Raw genomic sequence first — 13,313 nt, 5'->3', positions numbered from 1 at the left:
CATTACCTCAACACAGCAAAGACAGGATGGGGAAGACAGAAGACATGCGACAAAAACCCACAAAAGACACATTTATTTCATTCACACAGTCCCCGTTCTATGAAAATCCTCTTTTTTTGAGATTTTGACATGTCCGTGTGGCATTTTTCTTACGAAAGAGAATAAATGTAATAAGAAATCCTTTTTGCATTTCTGAGTATTTCTCCTTTTAAACAGCTGAAAATCAAACTGTCGCAAAAACGCTGGGTCTGAATGAATGAGCCGTTGTGATGTCACAACAGTCCAGGAGTGCACTGCTCAAGGGTCCTGATCTGCCCCGTCCGGCGTGCACAGGTGCAGGGGAACTGAAGGTGGCACATTGCTGCATTCCCTATCTAATATTAATATTAAAGTTAAAGTCCCAAATGTGTTCTCCACATCAGTAACCGGGACGGGTACTGCGAAGGGGAGGTTGAAAAGAGGAAGGAACAGATTTGACTCGCCTACGTTTCGCCTACTTCACCCTAACATACTCTTCGTGTTGTTTTTAATGTTCGGTATGATCGGTCGCTTACAGAAAAATGTGCATGAACATTTTTACTTTACAGGCTCACTGAGAGGTCTATGACCTCCATATCTCCTGTACAGGTTTACCAGTTTTCAACCTGCAGACAGCCGGATCCACCCGTAAGGGCAGCTGTGACTAAAGCTTTTAGGTAAAACGTTGAACATCCCCAAATTATTAGTGGACATTCAAAACTTCACACAAATAAGGTTGTGTGTCCACATGCTCTGTACTAAATGTCAGAAAAAGGGTTGGGTTTAAAGAAATTGATTCAGCATATTCAGCAAATCCATAAACAGATGCACAAAAAACAGCTTAAAACTCATCTATGTGGAAACAGCTCATCTGGGCCAACCATGCAGCTTTTAGAATGTAATTTAACAAATCAATGGGTATTTCACAAAACTGTAACCACAATCATAAGTTAAACTCAACTCATTTGTTTGCCAGTAATCAAAAATAGATGAGTTCATGGACAGGAGTCGGTCAGCATTACATCAACTTGTTTCACACTTTTCTGATTCTTTCTCAAAATAACAGCCAAAATCTGGGACAGACAAAAGAAATAGTCCAGATGGGTTGACAGCCGATTGGATAAGGTCTCTGGACTGTCTCCATGCTAAATATGCAGTCTGTGTTTGATCAGCTATAGAAAGTATAGACATTTTAATGTAGATATTTCCTGTTCATCAGTGCTCAGACAAACTAGTCACTTCCTGTAAAGTGTAGCTAAAGGGCAGCTCCAATGTTCATGTTGCCATCAGTTTAGGTACAGACACTGAATTGCTATGAGAAACAGACAGTAGCTACTATATTGTGATCATGTGAGTTTAGATGTGTATTATTATTTTACTGCTTACTAAATCCTATCTTTAAATAATTCTTTGTGCAATTAAAAAGCATGTGAATATTCAATAACATAAAGGAAATTATCTCCAACATTGTGACAAAGAAACAAATTGCTTTTCATCCAAGTTCTGTTAAATTTACGTCTTCTGCATGCGCTCAGAAGACACAGACTTCCTACAGTAACCTGACTTATTTGGTGTCATCTTCACATGTTTTCCTAAGAAAATCAGCTTTCTTTAAACACATATTTAAACACAACAAAGAAGCGTTGACTTGTACTGCATCTGTGAAGAGGACCGGCAGCATCAGTTACGTTACTGAGCAAACTGCAGCTCTGACTCTGCAGTGACGGCCTTCCAGGAGGAGTGACATAACATTTGACTATATACCATGTAAAGCAGACCCTAAAAAGAAATGCAAAGACTGAAATAATAGATTAGCTTCAAAAAATAAAAAAGGGCTGCAGGGTTCTGGTCAAAAATGAACCTCCTGGTTCGATTTTGAAGACAATCTTCTGGAAAGAATAAAAGTTCTCTAATATGTAAATTACATTCAAGTGTTTTCCCGTCCTGTGCTACATCTGTTATAACTTCAAAGTGCCATTCACAGGAATCAAATGAGATAAGACAGAAAAAAATGCAAGTTTTACAGGCTGAAAAAGCTGCCTCTTTAAGCTAGGCTTTCTTAGAAACCATTTCAACATCAGCACTGGTTTGAAAGTCTTCACTGCTGCTCCAACTCAAAAGGATCTGTATCTTTGGAGACTTTTTCTTCTGCTTGAATAAGTTCATTTGCTGACATGTCCACAATTGGAATTCCAGCAACAGAAACGAAACAAAGCTAGTTTCTTAGTATTTTTCTGTAAACAGCTGAAATGTAGATTTTCGATACCCAAGCATGTTATTACGGTGGCCCAGAAGGGTCACAACACAACACATTAACTCACAACACAACACAATAACTTACCTCACAACAGAAGTAAAGCGGCAATGGAAGTGCTTTTATTCTGAAATTTCCACTGGGCTGAGCGGCTAACTGCCTAACAGAAAGTAACGTCACAGTGAGCTGTGGAGGGAGCACGTTATTGCTACAAGAGAAGCTAGCAGCAGTGTTGCCAGATTGGTCGGTTTTCCGCCCAATTACGCGGTTTTGGTTCCAAATTTGCGGGTAAAAATGGCTTTGGGCATAATTTGGGCAGTTTTAGGGTTGGTTCGGCGTCCCCCCCCCCCCATGAATATCTAATAGTGCAGTGTTTTTCAACCTTTTTTGAGCCACGGCACACTTTAACCTTGACAAAAATCCTGCGGCACACCAGCATCCCAAAAAAAAAAAAAAAGCAGAAACTCATAGTCTGTTTTGATCTACAGCCCCCCCTCCCCCCCTGCCACAATTTGTGATAATTGTGGCAGAAAAAGCAGGAAGTTGCAGATGTTTTTTCTAAAAGATGTAATAAAACTTAAGTTACATACAAACTGTATGTTCGTTGTGGTTTCAAGACATGTAACAAGGACGACTCATTGTACGCTGAGGCGCTGTACCTTTAAGCCAATGCATCATGGGAGATGTAGTGTGAAAACTGCCACAAAACGGCAGAAAGACTCGCGTCTCTGAGCTTCATGGTTTTGTTTACTTGTTCCACGGTCTGATACCGGATTCTGTGGAAAGCTACACCGCTAAAGACGAGCTTTAGCTGGTATTTCTGTTAGAACTGAGAGACTTATGAGCTAAATTGGAACAAGGAATTGAAGACTTTAAACACTTCTGATTGGTCAGACTGATAACATGTGGTTAAGCCTTCAAGAATGATTGGTGGAGTCGTGGAGACAGTAAAAGCTGCGGGACTTTCCCTTACACAGTTATAGCTGCAGCTATTTCGCGTTACCGTCATTCTTATCAAAATGTCTTTAATAGAATCATATAAACACAAAGAAAAAAGTATTTTATGATCTTTCATATTCCTAACTACTCAGTGTTTTATCAGGACCTGTTTGGATGAACAAAGAGCTGATTTCCTGGAGATGGGAAATGTTTTTAGATCAATTAATGAGGGCAATTTTCCACGGCACACTTGACCATCTCCCACGGCACACTAGTGTGCCGCGGCACACTGGTTGAAAAACACTGTAATAGCGGACTACGATAGGCCGTGTGGCTGTTGGAGTTCTATGTACTGAAGCTCCGTAAACGCTTAATGGACCGGGCTCTGTCATCTAACCTGTTGTTGGGGGGGTGCAACACCCCGCCTCTTAGAAATTATGTTCTTTAAAGCCTGACAGTGCGGCTGCGTGTGGGAGGAGCTACCAGCTAATGTTATGGTCTGATCGCTACATGGAGCGGTGTCTGTGTTTATCAATGCCTGGTAGACCATGGCACCATTCTATAGGGACACATCAGTTTTTGAAGGAAAAAGAAGACCATGCATGCTTCATGATTTGGTTGGCTCACTATTTTTCTAAGAAAACAGAAGCAAACTGATCTCACTTCCACAAAACTTCTACCTCTTACTGACACCCACAAGTTTGTTTTTGTTCTTAATATAAAAAGTATTGCATGAAGCTGATGAAAATGAAAGGTTTGATGGTTCCTAAAAGCTTAGCGTCCTTCATGCCGTTCCTTCTGTATTATTCATTTGTTACCTTTGATCTTACTCACTGAATGAGGGCGTGGGTTTACTGACTTGTTCAGTCTTTCAGAGAAACACCACACACCTTCACATAGATCGCAAACGCACAACCGACCAAAGGGAAAACAACACAAACGTGTCTGTTTAGAGGATGTACGTGGATTTTAACAACCCTTATTGTAAAGGCGTGTTATGTAACATGGAAAGCCCCTTTTTGCTGTCATATCTACCTTGTTTTTTTAGATGCACTGCTGCATGAAGAAACCATCCATGACATCAAATATTACAAGTGTCATGATGACAGAAGCTATTACATTATAGTAGAAGAGCATCTACAATAACAACAACGCTAACATTAGCATCACACTACACTTCCAGAAAATTAGTGCTGCTGAAAGAATGAAGTGTCTGCATGGCTAATGCACTCTTCAGCTAAATAATGGATGTGTGGAGTATTTAAACCTTAGAGTGAAGAAGAAGGTGACTGTTTTGGACCAAGAAACTGTTGGATTCTATCATCTTTTTGGGGGAAATTCAATTCAGCAGAATCGATGAGAAGAAATGAAAATCCTATTTTTGGCTAAGAGGATTAACTGAGAAACAGGCTGCAGCTCATTCACACCAGACTTTTTAAACGTTCAAACAACAGGAACCCTCTGCATTCAGTTAATGTGTCACCTAGAACACACAAAGCTGTGACCAAGCCAGAGCTCTATAAAGGATTGCAACACAGTCATGTGAGGAAAAAGGAAAAATGTGGGGATGGACTCTAAAGCCATGTCAGGAATAGTGAGAATACTTCAAGGAGAGTATGAACTGTAAAAAGCAAGTTACTGTCAGGGATGTTTGTCCTAATCTGTGGGAAAGTTTTCCGTTTGCCTGAAAACCCAACAACTTCTTCAAATAGAAGTCTAACGCCCAAACCCACAAAAACTAAACCCGTGGTGCTCTTCTCCCAAAAATCAGCTTTTCCTCTGATTGTTCCCATAAGAAGCGAGTGTCCTTCCTCCTTCACTCATCACATCTGCGGCTGAGTCCACTTTTTGGATCCCTAAAGCCACTAAATCAACACAAGTCTGCCCATTTCCTTCATTAGGCTGCACTCAAGTGCTGCTTTTCAGCTCAGTGATCGTTCAGGAAGAGCAGCCAGGCTTTGACTGCCAATGCAGCGTTTTCAAAGGAAACCCGCCCCCACATAAAACTCCACCTCTGTCACTCGGAGAGGTCTGACAGTGACAAAAGGATCCGACAAACTCCATTTAGTTTCTCTGACAAGATTTCAATGAAAACAGACTCAGTTTAGAGCAACAGAAATCTTGTTGCTTCATGATGCATTCTGACACTCTTACAACAAAGTAAAAATAAAGAGTAAGAAACATTTTTTTTGATGCCAAAAAGTGGAGAGACAAACCAGCACTGAGAAAACTGGCACACACTGTCTGGTTTTGATCATTTAAGGGCCTCTGGGAAATCCCACAAATCCACATTCTCATGTTACATGCTAATAACATGTTCAAGTGAAGCCTGGCAATCATTAAATACAGATTTACAGCTGTCGGAACAACCAGAGGTCCAGTTTGGGTTTCTAATCACCACATGGAGAAAACCACAACGCTCACAGCTGGTCACACATGAGATCATGCATTCCACTTTAACTACATACTCTGTCAGGAAAACTAGGACATTTATTATTTAGCAGTCTTTAAAACCTGACTTCAGAGTTTCTTCAGGTCACACATAAGGGATGTGATTGAAAACTTAAAGAAGGGGATTTTTGTTTATCCCAATTTCCCTACTAGGTTGTAAGTTATTTTCAAAGTATTGTCAAACTACATCATCTTGAGCAACAAACAGGATATAAAAACAACAAAAGGCTGGTACACTTGTAAATGTTATGAAAGAAAGAAAAAACCTGGTCATCTATTTTCTCCAATTTTCTTCCACTTTGGTTCAGGCTTGCACTTTTTTAAAGAAGCTTTTTTTTAAAGTGTTGACTACGATTAGGCCCGATTACCGGATCTAAATTGATCCAAGCTTAATATATCAATAATCCATCCAATAAAAAGAGATGGATTTGTTATCCCTTTCCTAACAGCAGAAAAGCCAAAGTTTGCTAGCTTGATGCTAACGTATAATGGAATTTCCCATAGGACGGCTAATGCTAACGCTCAGTAGACCTTAACATACAGTGCTGACTAAATGAACAGTTTTATATACTCATTACTCCGTAAGATAAAGCAATTAAACATTTACCTGACGTATACAACCCACGTTACAACCCACCCAGCCCAAAATACTACTCAAACTCTGCAATGGTAGATAGCATATGTTTATATAGATAGCACTTCACCATCTTCTTGGAAGATCCAAGGCACTTTACAGTAACAGTTCCATCCACACAAAAAAACATTAGATTAAAGCAAAAAACTGTTCAAATGTATCACTGATTCCTCAAATCCAGGAAAGGATTTTCTCTCAAAAGAATTTTTTGTTAAGGTTTGTTTTAATAGCAAAAAAGTACCTTTGATGTAAGAAATCCCTACTTTATTATTAAAAAGGCCAACTGATATTAGCTCAAATGATTGTTTATATGAAAATTTGACCAAAAACATTTGGTTTCAGATAAAAATTGATAAAAAAAAAGGATATGTAACAGAATTGTATTGAATGGTACATGTATTTCTTTGTTTGGTGGGAAATACTCAGACAGTTCTTCTTGGAAAAACAATGAGTGAGTCTAAAAGCGTCTCTGTGATCATCAGTGGAGATAGAAACAACCCACGTCTTTAAACACAGACAACAGCCCCCAATGTCTCTGCCCTTCATCCGTGACTCACATCTGACAAATGAAGGGCGACAACGCCATGTTGAGTAATGCAGAACGACCCCTCAGACTGTCCCGGATACTCCTCGCCTTTCTCCCAGCAGTGCTTGCTCAGACAATGCAACTACAGGAAGTGAGTCAGCCAGCTGCAGCCGGGCTCTGCTCTGCAATTAGCAGGCCTGGTGGATGGATGGGATCTGGATCTGTCCTTCATAAGATCCAAACAAATGAGCGTTTGAGGCTCAGTGAGAGGCGGTTGCTATGTCATCATAACAGCATGCCCAAGCAGAGCCACACTGCTAAACTGAACCAGATCACCTTTATTTACACCCTGCAGCTAGAACGTCATCTAAACCCAAACCAGGCAAGCTTCCTTCAAACTAAAAAACTAAAGCCTCCAGCAGCAACTTCTGACTGCACAGGAAGTTCATGATTCAGGCAAGTCCAAGCTGGCCCTGCAGCAGACAAGGCCCAACAAGGCAGTCTGGATCCTTCTGGTTAACCAGAGGAGCTTCTCCAACATGTCCAGTTACTGAGTCCTTCACCACAAGCTGTCTTAGTAAACGTTTAAGCTGGGAAGTAGGGACTTAGTTGGCTTTTCTTTTGTAAATAACCGCATTTTCTCCTGATCCAGACGTTCTGAGGGTCTACAATTGTGTTATGCTTCAGCTTTCCAAAACAGAGAAGATATAAAAGATATAAAAGTACACAGATGACTTTAGAACATATGTTCATTTTAGACTACAATTAGGACTCAAGAAGCTAACAGCAAGACTGACAAAGTTCGCTTTTTATTTCGAATAGACGTGAAAACTTCGACGCAGATCCTCTAAAAACGATCCAAACTCAGTATTAACTGCAATGACAGTTTTAAATAAACACATATACTAAGGGAAATAAGCTTTATTGGAACAAAAACAGCTGCAATAAGCGGCTGTCAAGACAGAGAATAGGTCATCCTTACCAGCTACTTTAGCAAACTTTCCCTACAAAAGCCCCAATAATACGTTATATAGAGTGGTTTATTTTAGGGCAAATGTTAGAAGTGACAACAATCTTCTTTTTATCATCCTCCCGATGCCGTCTAAAGAAGTAGAGCGTTTCTGAATGGCTAACTAAACTAGCTAATCCACACCCTGAGTTTAGCCTGAGGACCAGCATTCCTTCCTTCGAGCCGCTTTTCTTTTGTTGCTTCGGGTCCATGTTTAGTCGTCCTCGCCATGCCCGACTGGATAATGTGACCAAGAAAAGAAAATAGCTTACCTTAAACTGACACCTCGCTGATGTTTTAAGGCGTTCCGACTGACATAAGTCCAAAGAGTCTTCTTCAAACGGAAATCTAACTCTAACACAAAAAGGCTTTCAGGGTTCGCTTTGTTTATCGTCCAGATATATTATATAAACGCCTTTCTTTTCCGATCAGAGAACGTCCGGACGTAACATTACCGATTTCAGACGTCGTTTAGACAGGTGTGTCTGTATCCAAGAGCCCAGGAACACGTTGCGGCTCTAAACGCTGCTGTTCCTGAGCCTTGTCGTTTTACTGCTTTTTTTTAACAGCCCCCTGCCTTTTTTCATTCAGACCCCGCCCACACAAGAACGACCGCGGCCCGCACGGGGTTGGGGAACAAACACACACTGCAGATGAACCCGCGTTCACCTCAGGATGTGGTGAAAACTTCTCACAGACTTTTCATGACTATCAATCAGCAGAATTTCTGGCACTTAAAAACCAACGTTTACACCCTGTTGACTGGTATCAACCTCAAGTACTAAGCAATCAAAGAATCACCTTTAAATATATGTTTTATTCAGTATGCAAATGATTTTGAAATTGCAGGATTTCAAATTAAAAAACGTGACAACCGCCTGAGACAAGATGTGCATCAAAAAGCCCCCCTCCCCCACACAAAAAAGGAATTAAAAAAATATGGGGGGGGGGCGGGTCCCACAGTAGGTGACAGAAACATGAAACTTTACAGAGTATTTATTAACTGAGTTTTGTGAAGCCACATCTTTTTTTTGGGCGTGTTGTTTTAATTTGGTAACATTTTGGGTGGAGGAAGTGTCATCCTCTAATTTAAAGGGATTTGTGATTTCAAAAAAAGAGAGATAGCTCCCGTACCCCACCGTGGCACTCAGACAGAGGAGGCTCTCTCTGTAGAAGTTCCCCAGAAGTTGAGATGAGAGTCCAGTCCTTTTCAGCTTCCTGTTCTGTTGAGCCTTCATCACCAGGTGGGATGAGTGCAGCGACCAGGTGAAGTCGGATGTGATGTGGATCCCCGGAACTTGATGTGGTCCACACCCTCCACCTCCTCTGAATGAGGGGGGGGTACCGCCTTCCTGAACCTTCTGCAGTCCACAATGACCTCCTTGGTCTTGGAGGTGTTCAGGATGAAGTTGTTGTCAGCACACCATCCTGTTAGGTGCTGGACCTCCTCTGTGTAGTGGGCCTCATCGTTGTTGGATATGAGACCCACTACAGTGGTGTCATCAGCAAACTTCACAACCATGTTTGGGGATGAAAAGTGGAGCAGTCATGTGTGAACAGAGTGAAGAGGGCGGGGCTGAGGACACACCCCTGTGGTGTTCCTGTGCTCAGGATCAATGTGGAGGATGTTGAGTCCTGATTCTCACCACTTGAGGCCTGTTGGTGAGAACGCCCCTGATCCAGAGGCACACAGAGGTAGGCAGTCCCATGTTGTGAAGCTTCAGCGACAGCTTATCCAGGATCACAGTGTGAAAGGCTGAGCTGAGGTCTACACACAGCATCCTGACGTGCGTGTTGGTGTGCTCCAGGTGGGACAGGTCCTGCTGCTTTCCTGGTGTCAGTCCTCCTCAGAGTAGAGCGCACCTGATGAAGCTGCAGGACGAGAGGCTGGGACTGTCAGAGATGACCAGTGTCTCTGCTGCCAGGAGTGTCAAAGCGTGCAAAGAAGGTGTTGAAGGTGTTCTGCGTGTTGCTGCTGTGGTCTGTGATGGTTCTGAGGCCTCTCCACATCTCCCGCGGGTTGTTATTAGCACAAAGCTCCTCTACACATTGTCTGTACCTGCATTTAGCCTGCTTGATTCCCTGCCTCAGCTCTGCTCTGCTCTTTTCTCCCCTAAATCTTTTACAAAAAATCAATATTTTACAGATAAACAAACAATTTAGATGCCAATAGTTTAGCATGATATTTAAGGAAATGATAATGGATTGGATTTATCTGCGCTTTTCCAGATGCTCAAAGTGCTTAAAATGTGTCCATTCACACTTGGTGATGGTAGCTGCTGATGTAGCCACAGCTGTCCTGGGGCAGCTGCCAGTTCCTCTGACCATCACCAGGACATTCATACACATTCACACTCCAGAGGAGCCACACTGGAGGCAGGAAGGGTGAAGTGTCTTGCCCAAGGACACAGCGACAGTTCACTAGGGTGAGCGGGGATCGAACCGCCGACCCTTTGATCATTGGCTGACCTGGCGGAGGCTCAACAACCTGAGCCATTGCCCATCTTTTAAGACTTTTTCCAGACACAATCAAATTTCTGCAAAACTTTCTTTTCTACATTTAAATACAGGGACTTTGTTTGCCGTAATATTTTCAACATTCATTCATACAAAGAAAACTCTAATAAGGACAACTTCTGACTAAATCTGTTCATTCACATGAAGAACATCGTTCTCTCTTTAACAACAGCTTTTGAGCCAAATGCTCCACTGACAAGGTGACAGATCTAAATCTGGAGGGGTCTTGAGTACTGGGAGTCTGCAGACTGACCTGAAATCACAAATCTTTCTGGAACTTGCATTATGACACTAGGGAGCAGTTCTCCTCCAACCATGGGCGAGTCGGATTGCATCCTCACACGTGCAACCAACCCACTACAGCTATTGTAAGTTTTGCAGCCACACCACAGCAGTGGGATTGTGAAGCAGTGAGGCAGCACACAGGGAGGGGCTCCAACAAACAGGAATTTGATCAAAATACAACAAAGATGTTAAGAACTTTAGCAGGTCAAGGCCACAGGAGAGCTGCTCTTTGCACACTTGGACAGTGTTGTTGTCTGCATACAGATTGCCTTATCTTGTCCACAAACTCACAGTGAGGCAGGAAAGGCCCAGCAGAGACAAAACTTCCACAGGAAGCCCAGGCAGCTGCACTGAGTGCTTTGGTGATGAGAAATCCTGAATATTGGCTTCAGATCGTAATAATTCAGGTTTACTGATACATCTGGCTGATGTTACACCGTCTGACCCATTATAAAAGACCCTACTGGTCTTAAACAAAGACTGTGAGCAGGATCTCTGTAGAGGAAGTTGTGGGTAATTGGCCTAAATCTGGACCACTTTTTAGTGTTTCAGACATGTGTTACTGAGGGTGGATGTGAGCCTCAGTTATCAGCTGGGTCTATCTGATTCTGGGATGTGACCCTAAAGTCAAATTCTAGCCATTACGTGAGCCAAAATGTGTTGGAGCCAGAAATTTGTCCAAAGTCTATATAAAAATGTTTAATTAGTCATAACTACTTGATCAAAGCTGTCCTATATAACCCTTCATATCATATTTGATACACACATTTCTGAGACTTCTATGTCACTAGTATGATCCAAACTTTCCTTCACGGGCCTGTAACATGCTGTTTTTAGTCCTTTTAAAGTAAACAATATCCATGTATATGATAACACCTTTGGCACACAAAAGAACAACTTTTTTTATTAAATATTACTTATTGGAAGTAAGATGCCTTGATCTCTGAGGCACCGCCTTTCGCTCTGTGTGGGTACTGACCATTTCATGACGTCAACCTAGAACCGGTCTCGGCAGCGTATCTGCATCTCACCCACCAAAACAAACGTTTTCAAAAATGGATGTGCATATTGTGCGTAATAAAGGAAAGCGTTCTTGCCAAACACTGCTATCTCTGCTGAGAAAATGGGGGTGTGTGTTAGCCTGGGGGCGGTGCTGGCAGCACAGATTCTTCCTGGAAGGGGCTGTTCTCACCGGACTACGTCAGCTCGTGAGCACCCGCTCGTTTAGGTGGATTGGGAAAGGCTGGTGCAGGGTTTTAGAGGAATACTCAGAAATCCACAAACAGTCAAAGTTCCGCTTTGGGGTTTCTGTTTGTGGAGACTGAACATTATTATACACTTTAAAGGTCGAACGATTGATTTTCAATGGTGTAGACCGTTTAAAAACCCACTGTTTATAACCTGGTCCATGTTTTCTGCCCTGTCATCCCACCAGAGGCAGGAAAACATTTTTCTAATTTTCTAAACTTCATGGTGAGAATACTTCTTCCATTGTTAGTTAATGTTTAAACTGACGACTTGCTGCATTGAAAGAATTCCAAATTTGTTGATAAATTTTCTTTATAATGCAGTTACAGTAAGTTACGGTAAATATGTGTGAATCAAATTGGAGACAGTGAGTAAATGAGGTGGTTTTTCCCCGAACTCTCATGTCAATATTTTTGCATCTTGAACTAATATTGTTTAGTGCAAAAACTTACTAAATAACCCAACCTATCATAACTGATACTATCTATATCTCATTATAAATGACATTGTATGTTTCTTTATTTAAAAGGGTTTAAAAAACATCTTAATCCCAAAAAGTTGTGATTGTCTGTCAATTCTTCAATGTCGTGGGGTTACAGGGTTAAACGCAAATGAGTAGCAAACAGGAAACGTGGGTCACGTTTGACCTTCTTTTAGGAGTCAACTTCTTGGTGCAGTTCCTAAAATAAAAGCCCAAAATCCGACAGTTGCTGATGGGGATCATGTCCAACCACAGTACCACGATTACTGAGAACTCATGTACTCTTAAACCTATAAATGTACACACAGTAAAGGAAGTTATCACATCTCTAGCAAACTTTAAAGCAAAGGATATCCATGGACTTGATACAATATTTCTGAAAATATATAATCAATATATAATCATTATATAATCAATACTCATTTGCAGAATGCACCTTTCAATACCACACTAAAATCTGCTGTCGTAACTCCAAGTTATAATTCAGGACATTAAGAAGTTGTAATGAACTACAGACCAATAAGTATCCTTTCTGTCTTCTTAAAAGTTGCATATGGAAGAGCAGTTATCAACACATCTAGAAAAAGAGGCCCTTCTACATCCCATGCAGTTGGGTTTCAGAAAGAGTCCTACTACTGAGGCTGCACGTTGTTATCTTCTAGAATGCATTACTGTAAATCAGGTCTAGACACAGGGAAGGTAGTGGGGGCTGTACATTTTTAGACATGAGCAAAGCTTTCAAAATGCAAACTTAGAGAAATGCTGCATTCATGTGGTGTTGGGGGGTTGAAAAGTGACTGTCCAACTGGAAAAACACAAATGAACATCAGAGAAACAACAAATCATTCAACACCACATAAATGCAGAACAACTTTTTGCATCTAAATAAAGGTCAATATATTTGTAGAGCGCCATCTATGGGGAGACAACAGAATTACTGAGAAAACAACA

The 13,313-nt window shown here is 41.4% G+C and overlaps 1 protein-coding gene across 2 annotated transcripts in view; it reads right to left on the bottom strand.

Moving 5' to 3' along the window:
- LOC101154978 (integrin beta-1) overlaps positions 1-8,528 on the bottom strand; it is a 29,764-nt gene extending 21,236 nt beyond the window's left edge. Inside the window, exon 1 of one of the 2 annotated variants that reach the window (XM_004078555.5) lies at positions 8,104-8,528. The gene's annotated coding sequence lies outside the window, so the exon portion shown is untranslated. Of the gene's footprint in view, positions 1-7,804; positions 8,012-8,103 lie in introns of those variants that run through there. The other variant, XM_011485950.4, reaches the window with a different exon arrangement.
- Positions 8,529-13,313: the final 4,785 nt, after the last annotated feature.

Source organism: Oryzias latipes, chromosome 17, assembly GCF_053564925.1.
Source record: "Oryzias latipes strain Hd-rR chromosome 17, Olatipes_Hd-rR_3.1".
Taxonomy (NCBI): Eukaryota; Metazoa; Chordata; class Actinopteri; order Beloniformes; family Adrianichthyidae; genus Oryzias; species Oryzias latipes.
Note: the sequence above shows the minus strand (reverse complement) of the source record. Positions and strands in the feature narration are given on the sequence as shown.